Genomic DNA, 13,006 nt, shown 5'->3' on the forward strand with positions numbered 1-13,006 from the left:
TTCTGGTTCATTTGTCTCAGATATTTTATCTTTTTTCTGGACATGTGCCGATATGGTCATCTGCTTTTGCTTCTTGGGCATGTTTAATGTTTATCTGTGGCCCTAATAATTAATTAAGTATGTGTTTTGGTAATTTTTTATGTTTTCTGATTACCTCCAGAATATGTGATCAGGATGTGGTCTTCCCTTTTCATGCTTCTTATTGCTTAACTCAGAGTAACTTTTTTGAGCCTCAGTTGGGCCTGGGCCTCTGCGGCAGGCCGTTTGGGCCTTGGGCTGGCGGGTTGAGCCTAGGGTGGGCAGTTTGGGCCTGTGGGGGCCTGGATGTCAGCGACCGGGCTGCATGAGGGCTGGGCCTTGGGCGGGTGGTTTGGGCCTTGGGTGGGCAGTTTGGGTCTCAGGGGCACTGGGCCTCAGCAACCTGGCTGCGCGGTGGGTTGGGCCTTGGGGGCCCTGGACCTCGGCAGTGGAGGGTATGTGAGTTGGGCCTTGATTGGGCCTGGGCCTTTGTGACCAGTCTGTGGCAGGTTGGGCCTCAGGGCAGGCCTTGGCCTCACTGGAAGTGTCTGGGCCTTGAGGGGGCCTTGGCCTCAGTGAGCGGGCTTGTGCCTTGGGTGTTCCTGAGCCTCGGTGGCTTGGCAGAGCGCTGGTCTAGGCTGGGGCTGTAGAGGGCTGAGGTAATGGCTGGAGGGAGGCAGTGTCCATATTTGATGATGTAAAGAATGCCTCTCTAAGTCTCTCTGCACCATGAAACCCCAATTTTCTGATATCTGTGCCGATATCCCTCTCTATTTGTTCAGCTTTGTTATCCTTTTCTCTGGAAATGCAGCCTCCTAAGTGAGGTTGCTCTAGCCCTGCATTCCAGGGTCTGCAGGGGGCAGAGGCACTTGCCTGTGCAGGCGCGGGAGCGGGAGCTATATGCAGGCAGGCAAAAGCTTAATAAAATGCCTGTAATTCGTCAGAAATTGGATCTTTTAAAAAACAAGTTCAGACTGTTGAAATATAAGATCTTATCTTTGTTCAAAGGCTGTCTGTCTGCTAGACAGAGGTTGCCTATGTGCGATTCTGCCCCTTTTCCCCAGAGAATTCCCTACCTGGGTTTCCTGGTCAGGGAAGTGCCGCGTCACTCAAAATGTTATTTATTTTAATAATACTTACTAGATACCTGTAGTAAGCTTCAGACTACACCAGCCACAGGGGTGACAATGAGGCTGTGGTCCCTGCACTCAAGAAACTAGCAGTCGGTGAGACTGACAAGTAAACCAATTACTGCATGCCATGTACAAGGGCTACGGGGAACTGTAGCATGTGACAAGAGCTTTGGCTTTCAAAAGTCCCTCTTAGACTTAGCTCCTTCTTTGGCTCCAAGGCCAAAGAATTTGTTCTATATTTTTAATTGGGTGAATTCAATCATGACTTTTTTTTTCCCCCTAAATTCTAAAGACGGAAATGAAAGCACCTTGAATTATGGAAGATGTAGAAATAGTGTTTCCTACAGATCACAATCTCTTCTGACCAGCATAGTCATTTCTAGGGTTTTCTACTGAATGAGGTTTCAGGTTTCTACCAGAAGTTCTTTGGTATATTTTTTACTTTGCTATCCAAATCTCTGTCTCTTTCTAACCTTGTCTCTCTCCTCCCTCCCTCCACCCTCTACTTCTTCACTAACCTTCTAGAGATCTAGGTACGTCCCAAAGGAAGAGTATGTTATGAAATCTAAGGGTGATTTATAAAGTCAGAAATAATTTCTTTTTTAAACTTAACAAGTTCCAGACTACAAAAAATATATAAATAAACCAAAACAAACGAGTATACCCTTTCCTGGAAGTTATTTAAAATGCAGATAATTTAAATTCATTGCATTTTTTCAGAATTCTCAATCATAACCCCCGATGACTGTTGAAGATTCATACCTGTTTAATTTACCAGCATTAAAATATTTGTAAGTATTGCGGCAATCTCCTGGGTCCTGAGATCATTTTGGTTCTTTGTTTTTACTTTCGTTAAAGATTAATAATTTTACAATTAGGCAAGAAAGTCATAGTTTTAATTTGGTTATTAGAAAATGGTTGACAAAGGAAAGGATTAAGAAAGGATTCATCCTGGGCAACACAGCAACAAGGGAAGAGAGCAGTGTTGAAGAACACAGATGGGCCCAAGGATATGGGTACTGAGAAATGTAGAAGTATCATTTATTCAAAAAAGCAAAGAGAATAAGGTACACATTATTAAAAAGAGCAGGGAATCAGGTGAGGTGAGATAATGGTAAACAATTAAAGATCCTACTGTTCTGTGCCAACACCTTTACTTTGATGCAAATGAACTTAAATTTCTTCTGTAAGAGCTTTCTAGAATGATCTTCTATGACAAATAAACTTGAGCTGGCTTAACTTACAGAGAAGTCAAAATTGAAGTCAATACCTATACTTAAGTACCTTTTTAAGTACAGGATACTTTTATTTGGATCATGAATGTTTGGGCTTTCTCCTTCAGAGACATGGGAAGAACACACGTGTCACTTACAACTGTTGAGAACATTCTTATAATGACACTCGAGTTGGAAAAACTGTAAGCAATTTTTTCTTGGATTTTTTTTAAAGGTTTATTTTATGATTTTGAAGTCAGTTCTAAAATATTTTTTGTGTAACCACCACCACAATAAAGATTAGAACATTATGTCACCCCCAAAAGGCCCCATGTACCTTTTAACCATTAACCCCTCTTCCTACGACCATTCCCTGGCAACAACCTATCTGACTCCTGTCTGTTATAAATGAAATCATATAGTAGATATAGCCTTTGATGTTTGGCTTCTTTCACTTAGCATAATCCTTTTGAGATTTGTTTGTGTTCGTGCATCTATCAGCAGTTCATCATTTTCTATTGTTGAGGAGCAATCCACATGGGAGGGTGGTGACTTCATTTGATAAAAACTAGACTGTGAACCTAGGTCTGAAGTTCGAGCTCACCAGCCACTCCACAGGAGCAAAATGAGGCTTCCTACTCCTATAAAGTATCAGAAACCCTATACAGTGTTACTATGAGTCAGAACTGACCCCACAGCACTTAACAACAGTAGTGTCCACTTGTATGGAAATGCCACTGTTTGTTTATCCGTTCCTCAGCTGATGGGCTCTTTGGGTTGTTTCCACCTTTTGGCTATTGTGAAGAAACCAGCTGCGAGCACTCAGAGGTCTTAGTGTGAGCATGCATTTTCATTTCTTTGAGATCAGCACCTAGGAGTGGGGTTGCTATGTCACATGCTCAGTGCAAAGAGAAGGTTTGAAAAGTTTGTGGGGAAATGGAATGAAGCGATAATGGGATATTTTCTTGTTTTTTTGCAGCCCCCTCATTTAATGTTACAAGAAACTAATAAACTGTTTTCCAAAGTTGTTGACCATTTTGTTCCACCAGGAATGTATTGAGTATTACAACTGCTTGCATTTTATCTGATATTTATATTTCCATCTTTATTTTTTTTTTTAGACTTTTCTGTACATTTCAAAATAATTTATTCACAGATAAGATGTGCTGTTTGTTTTTTATAGTGGCAGCTCAGTGCAAATCTATATACTATTAATACATGCATATGGTAGATATATAATGGTATCTCCTTGTGATTTTAGTTGGCATTTCTGTAATAGCTGAAGATGTTGAGTGTCTATTATTTGCCATTTGCATCTTCTTTAATGAAGATGAAATGTCTATTTAAATCTGTTCCCATTTATTATTGGATATTGACCTTAATTTTTTGAGTTGCAAGAGTGCTTTCTATATTCTGAATACATATCCCTTCTCCTAGATATATGTTTCATAAATATTTTCTTTCAGGCTGTATCTTGCATTTTCATTTACTTGAAAGTGGCTTTTGAAGAACTGAAGTGAAAAATTTTGAAGAACTCTAATTTAGCAATTTTTGTTCTTAAACGATGTGCTGCTTCTTGTGTCTTATCTGAGAAATATTGGTATAATCCAGAGTCACAAAGATTTTGTCCTGTGATTTTCCCTAGGAGTTGTATAGCTTTTCTAGTTAGGTCTATAATTCACATATGGTGTGAGGTAAGGGTTAAGTTATTATTTTGTTTTGTTTTTTGCAGCTAATTTTTTTTCTTGTAGAGCCCTGCTGTGACATCTTGCTTCATGATTATTTACTGAAGCTTAAATTGTGCCATCCCCCCTCCACCAGGGCAGGTTAGACAGTTGCTATTAAGCTAGTTGAGATGCACCTCCTTGACTCTCATCACCACGTCAGAGTCTATGATCACTAGTCTGGCTTCATCTTTCTTAACTTCCCACAGCATCTGCCACAGTTGACCCATCACTTGTCTTCAAGAAGCCATCCTCTCCAGATATTAAAAAGTTTCATCCTCAACCAGCTCTCTCACTTAGTCTATCCAAGGTGGTGGTTGTTAAGTGTCATTGAATCAGTTCCAACTCATAGTGACCCTGTATAGGGTTGAGGCATGGATGGTGGGTTTGAACCTCTGACCTTGTGGTTGGCAGTCCAGTGTTTATCCTACAGTGCCAGACCAGGACTCCAGTTCATCCATGCTAATAGGATTCTACCTTCTGGTTTCATGATGATTAGTGGATGATGCAGATTGCTATCACTTTCTGTAGCCGTGTGTCATCAATGCCACAAAGACCTTAAAGCAACTCCCATCTCTGAGTTCATTATCAGAATTCTTCAGTAGTGTAGCTTAGGAGGAGATACTTCTGAATTAAGCTACAGATCAATGTTACCCAATTCTAATCTCCATCCTTGTCATCCTAGGCACACCCACTGCCATCCTTACCCATTCTATTTGGGCATCTTTATCCTCCCTTCTATTTATTTACCATAATCAAGAGAGCACCTGGCCAACTGATTCTCACCAAGTGGCCACTCCAAAAATTCCTTCTTGGAATTTAACTGCCATGAGACCATTAACTGGCTGCCATTATTAAACATTTTAATCAAAGAATTAGTAGGTGAATCCTGATCAAAAAGGTTAAAATCTGGAACAATATTCTTAAAGAATCCAGACTTGACCTATTTGAGAAAACCCCGAATCTATCACTCTGAGAAAAATCTTCAAACCCTGAACTGAATTTATTCCCTGGAGTCATCTTTAAACTAAACAATAGTGTAGCTAATAGTAAAGGATGTTCCACTATGAGCACTGCACTTTTTTAATGAAGTAACTATATGAGATCCAATTGACAACAGAAACTTGAAAGCAGAGATAAGAAGTTTAGGGGGTAGTGAATCTAAGTTGTTAGTGAAACAGTGGGTAGGAAAAGGTAGAAAAAGGGAATACCGCTTGAATACTGTAACCAGTGGTATTGAATTATACTCATACACGTAGAAATTATGCGATGGGTATATATTCTATGTATGTTTTCACTAAAATTATATATATATATTAAGCACCTTTTTTCACAGCCCTGTGGCCTTGGCCTGCTTTCTATCTACTCAAGTAGTCCCTTTTCCATTAGTTTAATTCTCCTTGTTTCCATTACAGGATCTTACCTAGTCACATGGCCTGCTGTCTCTGCCAATTTAAAAGTACCATTGAAGTTGTCTGCAAGACAGTCAAGCTGCATTGTGACAGTGAATGTCTGATAAATGCCACTCATTGCAGTGAGTCTAAATTGCATTATACAATTTAAATGAGCAATGAACATGAAGAACAGAATTTCAAATTCCCCTGGACTCTAGGTGTGGTGCTGTAGGATCCACACTGGACTGCTAACCACAGGGTCAGCACTTCAAACTCTCAAGCCACTCCTTGGAAACCCTAGACAGGGTTGCTATGAGTCAGAAGTGACTCAACAGCATATAATAACAACTAGGTTTTTAGACTCATGGGAACTGGTTAAACACCCCCAAACAGTTGCCCTGAGACATCCTTCAAAACTTAAATTAAAAAGGTCCCTTAGAATTTTCTTAAAACCAAATGTTGTTATTGTTGTTAAGTGCCATTGAGTTGGTTCTGACTTATGCATAGGGTTCTGAGAAACGGTTGATGGGTTTGAACTGCTGACCTTGTGGTTTGAAGTCTAGTGCTGATCCTAACACCAGGAGTTTGGCTTAACTAGTAAAGAATGTCTGTCTTGAGGACAAGCCTCTTTTAAGAACTGTTTAAATCAAAACCTAACCCAACCCAGTGTCATCACATCAATTTGGATTCAGGGTCACCCTCTAGAGGGTTCCCAAGGCTTTAACTCTTCACAGGAGCAGAAAGCCTCATCTTTCTCCCTTAGAGCAGCTGGTAGGTTTAAACTGCCCACCTTGGGGTTAGCAGTCCAGGATTTATCCTATTGTTCCACAAGGGCTCCTTAAGAACTATCTATTTGGGATCACAGTGACAACAGCAACTTGAAAGATTAGACAGGAAATTTAGTTGGCCATGAGTTATGCTAATGAGGGAGAACAACTAACTCAGCAAAGGAGGGTGAGAATGGTCACCCAACTTGAAGAACACCATCTATGCTGCTGAATTGCTCAAGTAGAAATGGTCTAATTGGTGTATGTCCTGCTATGTATATTGTCCACAACAACAAAATAAAATGTAAAATTTTAAGCATCTTAGCAAAACCAAAGGGGGGATTTTCTCTCAACCTACTACACCACAGAGCTCAGGCCAATTTTAAGAAAATAATCAGGGTGCACAATCCATAGTAGACACATCAACCCTTCTGCTATGAGGCTAGGATATATGGCAGCAGGGACCAAGGGAGGGAGTTGGGTAGGTCGGTGGAAAGGGCATGTTCAGATGAGGACCCAGGAGCCCAGGAGCATTTTAGCAGCTGTGCCCCTCCTGCCCTCAGAACTCTTGTCTTTCAAAGCAGTCATGTGTGATGGCAACAAGAATGTGAGTTCACAGAAGTGGAGAGAAGACAGCTTCCTTTGCATCAGAAGCAGGGCATTATGTGGCATAGGAATATGAGGAGAGATGACAGATGGGTCTAGCTAAGTGGGAGAATCTTTGTCTGCCAGCTGTGGACTTTTATTAAGTACTGGCCAATTGACCCTTGGAGACCATTGGAATAATCCTATATTAGAACCTGTTGCCATTGGGTGAATTCTATCTCATAGCAACCATATGGGACAAAGGCGAGCTGCCCGACGGAATTCACAAAGCTGTGAATTTTTACAGAAGCAGGCTGCCATATCTTCCTCCTCTGGAGCAGTTGATGAGTTTGAACCATCGACCTGTTGGTTCACCACTATCCCATTAAGCCTCTATAATCCTAGATAGAGTTTGCATCTTTCACTCTATGGAATGTTGTGAGTAGGTAGCCTCTTGTTCCAAAGAACCAGGATGGACATAGTAGACACACTTATAATGGAACATTGCTACTAGTTAGGAACATAAATCTGTGTTTATTTTTCTCCTCAAATTTTTGTTGACTCCTAATTTATTCAGCTGGGATATATGACTACATATTGACAAAAAGCCATCTTACCAGTCTTACATGATCAAACATAGTCTCTTCTATTTTGACAGGTGAAAAAGCATCTCTCGATGCAATGGAGGGAACGTTCATGAAGACACTACAAGCCGGAAGAAGAACACTAGCACTGAGCTGGCTATTGAGCCGGAGAAGGCATCCTTAGACAAAAGCGGTGTCAATTTGTCAACTGCCCTGAATGAGCTGCAAGACTTTAATGATGAAAGTGTTGTTATTAGTGCCCTCAATTACATATTGCCTTATTTATCTGAAGGAAATCTAGAATCAACACTATTACCATTCATTGACTGTTGTTTTCAAATGTACAAGAAAGAGATAGGGCCCTGGATTACTTGCAAAACAACACAGGGAATCCCTCCCTTAAGTCTGCACCCAACAATACAACTTACAAAAATAAACTGAGGAAACTCCATTTTCTAGAAAATTTGGTAGATGCAGAAATCCAAGAAAATATTGATGAGGTTAAAAATAAAGGTGCCAAATTTAAATGTCAAATATTTCTCCAAAAATTGGAAACTGCTCAGCCCAGGGAAAACCATCTGGCAAAGATCCAGAGAACAGGTGTCTGGAAAAGACTGCAGAGGGTAAACAGAGTCCTCAAGAGGCTAAGGGACATGAAGAAAAGGCACTTCAAAGCAATTGAAGATGAGAACATCAAGAGGAAACAGAGGGCCAAGTCATTTGTGGAGAACACCACCAAAACCAGAAGGCTCAGGAGGCCAGCATCTAGGGGACTGGAGCAACTGAATCAGGTACAGAGGCTGTGGAAGTTAGGTGAAGTCTCCTTCGACACAGAGCCATCATTCATCAGGAACCATAATACAGTAGTCTCATCTTTCCTGAAACAATACTCAAAGGGCATGCCTTCCACCTTGCCTCCTTCAAAAGCCCTACCTGAAGTTAGAAACCAACCGAAAGACTTGACCCACACCATTTTTTTTATGTTAGAAGATGCAAATGCTAGAGTTCAGAATATGGAGGTTCCTAAAAAAGTATCACATTCTGGAAAAAATTACATCTTCCATAAATCTCGCTTGTGTATGGTTCATAGAAGACCAAAGGTCAAACCAAGTTGAAGGTTCCAAAAAAAAAAAAAAAAGGTTCCCTCATGCTTAGAAAGAGACCTGCTTTCCCTGCATTGAAAAGCCTCACAAATTCCCCTCCGCAAGAAGTGTTTTCATCTTCGGGAGGCCTGAGTTCTCCAGAAAACCCATTTCTAGAATTACATTTTCCTGAACCTGCAGAAAACACTACTATCCACAATGCTACTGTTCCGGATGAGACTACCCCTGAAATGTTTGCCCATAAGGATCCTTCCACTGCAGATTCTGCTGTGACTGCAGACAACTTAATGCCAACTGTTAAACAAACCAATGAAACACACTGGGAATACCATAACATGGGCACTGACATACCCTCCAAGCCCGAAGGCTCCTCTCTACCATTGCTCTTATCCCTAGGTGATCAATTTGAAATCCAATTAAACCAACAGCTGCAGTCCCTCATCCCCAACAATTATGTGAGAAGGCTCATTTCTCATGTGATCCGGACTTTGAAAATGGATTGCTTTGAGTCCCATGTACTACTTACTGGCCTGTGCCAAGCTCATCTCCAGAACAGGCCTCCTGATGAAGCTGCTCAGTGAGCAGGAAGATATCCTTAATATCAAAAGCAGACTGGGATACAGAGTATTATCTTGTAGATTGCTTAGATTTACTTAGCATCTTCTCCAATGTGTAAGACATTGTCTAACTAGATTCATTTAAAATATTTCAGCCTGACTCCTGCATCGGTAGCCTACTGGAATCTAGCTCTGCTTATTTTTGTTCAACTTTATAATCATTTATTCATTTCCTGACAAGCAGCTTTTAGCATCTTAAGATGTTTGGTATGGCTAAGAAGATTACATAGCTTTCCCCATGTATGTTGTTCTATATACATAGCTATAGATACATGGTCATATTTGCATCAATACAAATACATATGTAGAAATAGCCTCTTCCAAACCAATATGTTCTCGATATGCAGGTATAATTCCATTTGCTTTCTCACACCTGTTCATCTTGTACATGTAACTGTGTATGTTCTCACAGATACTGTTTTATTACTGTTACTGCAGTGCCAGTATATGTTCTAAGTAATGTAGGGTGGTTTGTATGATTTCTATCTAGCTACTTCACTGAATTCTCACATGCCCCTATCTACCTGTACCTATGACCATCTAATTGATTCTGACCCATAGCGACCCTAGAGTATAGATCAGAACTGTCCCGTAGGGTTTCCAAGACTGTGACTATTTGTGGAAACAGACTACCACATCTTCCATGGTTTGAATTGCTGATCTTTCAGTTAGCAGCTGAGCACTTAACCACTGCACTCCCAGGGCTCCTTCCAAATTCTCATACTCCCAAGAAATGTAGTTGATCGCCTGAGCTTTTTAGGTTGTCTCTAATTTCACATGCAAATAATGATAGGTTTATCTCTTTTCCTAATACTTACATCCTACTGAAGTGTTGATTAGTACCTTCTGAAGCAATGTTGAATAGTAGCAGTAGTAATTGGCTTCCTAATTCCTTACCTTAAAGCAATTCTGTTGTCTAGATTTCTAGTAGATATTTTAACCAAATTAAGGAGGTTTCTTTCCTTTCCTACTTCTAAGAATTTAAGATCTTATGTAGATCATATCAATCATTTATCAGGAATTATATGATAAATATTATCTAAAATAGCCAATAAAATATATTAAAATATATGCCAGATCCTAAGCTATGTATAGAGGAAGAGTAAGGAACTGCTAAACAGGATAGAACCCCTGTGCTCAAAAAGGTTAACATCTAGCAGTGGAGAAAGCTTAAAATAGATAAAAGGAATGAATAAAAGCTTAGAGATGTGAGGAGTAACCATGAGGATGCTTTCTTCCAACACAGATTTATTCTCATAGATCAGCCTTTAAGGAAGATGAAGAAGGATGCCAAAGGTAAATATTAGTCTGGGGATCTTTTTTCAAAATGTTTACTCTGGTTAGAATATTTACAGCAAAACTTTCATCATCTGACAATGTCTAAAATAGAATTTGAGGACGAGAGGAGTGTCTTAGAGTGCCTTTTCTCAAGCCCCTCAATTTACAGTAGGGACACTGCCAAAGATTGGGCAGGAGACACTCATCTTGTTATTTTGTCTAGCTCCAGCAAAATTAGCCCCACAGACCATGCTGAGTTTGATGAGATTGCAAAGAGTAGAGAATTAGGCTGGGCTTGTTTCTTCCTGCTGGTGGTGGTCCAGGGGCCTCCTTAGGGAATTCTCGGGAAAGATTGGGGAAGTCTGCCTGGTCTTTGAGTAAGAGGGCTGGTCTCCTTCAAGGTCGATGGAAGGTAGAATATATGAGGTCTTTTCTTTAAAGTCACAGGAAAATGTCACTTCTCATCCTACTGGTCATCAAGTCTCCACTGTATTCCCCTTATCCAAACCTCAAAGAGTTTTAACTCGGAGGGGCCTTGGAGGATAGCTCAGACTGAGAGAGAGAAAGGGAAAATTTCTTATCCCATGATCCCACTGCTAGTGGGTGTCAGAAAGAGGACAGCGTCATCCCTTTTGGGTTCTTCTCCATTGGTTACGTTGTGCTTGGGCTGTGAACTGCATTCGATGTTGATAACATGGCTCAGTACATGCAAACTTAATAGAGACAGAAGGCATTCTAAGGCAAGCTTGGTGGTGTGGATGGTTATGTGCTCAGCTGCTAACTGAAAGGCTGGAAGTTTGAGCCACCTGGAAGCGCCTCAGAAGAAAGGCCTAGCTATCTACTTCCAAAACCAGCCATGGGAACCCCTAAGGGACACAGTTTTACTTTGATATCATGGGGTCATCGTGAGTCGAAGTTGACCTGATAGCAACTTTTTTTTCAAATGCAAATTTAATACACACTGTGCACTCTGGAATTTTCTATTCTGTTCAGTTTTGTTGGTTTTTTAAAAGCTAGCCATGATGACCTTTATACTGATTTCACAGCCCAATCACCCATCAGTGATCAACTACAGTATGAAAATCAGGTTGCTAGTTAAAGCAGCTAGAAAAATAGAAGCATCTTCTCCATCACTCTCCCTCCTCCTCTAGGAGGTTGAAGCATGTGAGACCAATCTGAAAGGGATGGATGTAAACTGTCTCTAGAGAGGGCTGCCTAGTATGGTTGTGCAGCTTGTTCAATGCACAAAGGCACTTGGTCAAGGAAGTAAGTAGAGTTGAAAATTCTGGCTATGCCAGGCCAGTGATCTTCCCAGGGATCCTCTGGGCCTGTGGACAGACACGGAGGGCTTCTAGAAGTCTGGTGTGTGGAGCCATTCTCAGTCCCCAGGTCTGTGGTGGTTGTGCTAACTGGGACTGTGAGTGGTGGGAAATTTGGAGTCCTGTTAAAACCAGAGATATGTATTAAGAGAGACATGTAAAATGGTAGATATAACTAATTGCCTGTCATGGGTGTTTTCCCCAAGGGGCTTTTTCCAGAGTCCGCTGTACAGGAGATGCACATCAGAAAGTGAAAGTCAGGTATGCGGGTGGGCAAACCCAGCGCTGCAGCAGTGGGAGAAAGCAGGGAAGACGGGCAGGAACTAATTGTTCCCTTTCTCTTTCCTAGGAGGGAGGGTTTTTCTGGAAAAGGCGGCCACTTTGGCTCAGGGATACATGTAGACCTCTCAACGCCACGCGTAAGAAAAACATGGCACAGAAACTACACGACAAGGATTCTTCTGATGAGGATGAGATTTTCAACAAGGACACGAGATAAATGATCAGGGACACTTGAAACTTCTTGTCTAAAAAGAGGTATCAAAATGGGAGAAATACAGAACAGTTTCCAATTTTCATGGACTCTAGGCTTTCTAGAGCCATAGAGGCTGGATGAACCCCTAAAACCACTGCCCTGAGATCATCTTTAAACCTTAAACCAAATATATCCCCTGAGGTCTTCTTAAAAACCAACCTACAATTAGCTTAGCTTGTAAAGAATGTCTACCTCAAGCATTATACCCTCTTGAGATCTACCTGGAGTCCTGGTGTAGCACTGTGGTTTAATACGCTGAACTGCAATGTCAGTTTGAACCACAAAGTTGGCAGTTCAAACTGACTCAACAGCACTTAACAACAAGATCTACCTACATGGGGTCAAACAGACAACAGCAGCTCAAAAGACTAGCTAGGACGCTTAGAGGGCATTTGATGGGGGCGGAGCACACAGATAAGGAGGATGAGAATGCTTACTCAACCTGGAGACTGTTATCAATGCCACCAAATTGTCCAGTGGTATGTTTGGGTATGTATATTCTCAGTAACAACAAAATAAATTAAATTGAAACATTATCATAACAATAAAATGAGGAGGTAATGAAAAGTTTAATTGTTCCTATCAAGAATAAGAACCATTGGCATTGTTCTTCTCCCAGGGACCTCACCGAAATCATGACGGAGAAGTTTGGGATCACAGATTCTGCTGCAGAGACTGAGGCTGGTGAGGAAAGTGAAGCATGAGATGACAAGACCTCAGACTGAACCCCCATCC

General features: G+C 41.0%; 1 pseudogene; it reads left to right on the forward strand.

Annotated features, from left to right (window-relative positions):
• The window catches only part of LOC102825807, an 82,766-nt pseudogene extending 70,531 nt beyond the window's left edge, over window positions 1-12,235 (forward strand).
• The last annotated feature ends 771 nt before the right edge of the window (window positions 12,236-13,006 follow it).

The sequence above is a fragment of the Chrysochloris asiatica genome, unplaced genomic scaffold, assembly GCF_000296735.1.
Source record: "Chrysochloris asiatica unplaced genomic scaffold, ChrAsi1.0 scaffold00186, whole genome shotgun sequence".
NCBI lineage: Eukaryota > Metazoa > Chordata > Mammalia > Afrosoricida > Chrysochloridae > Chrysochloris > Chrysochloris asiatica.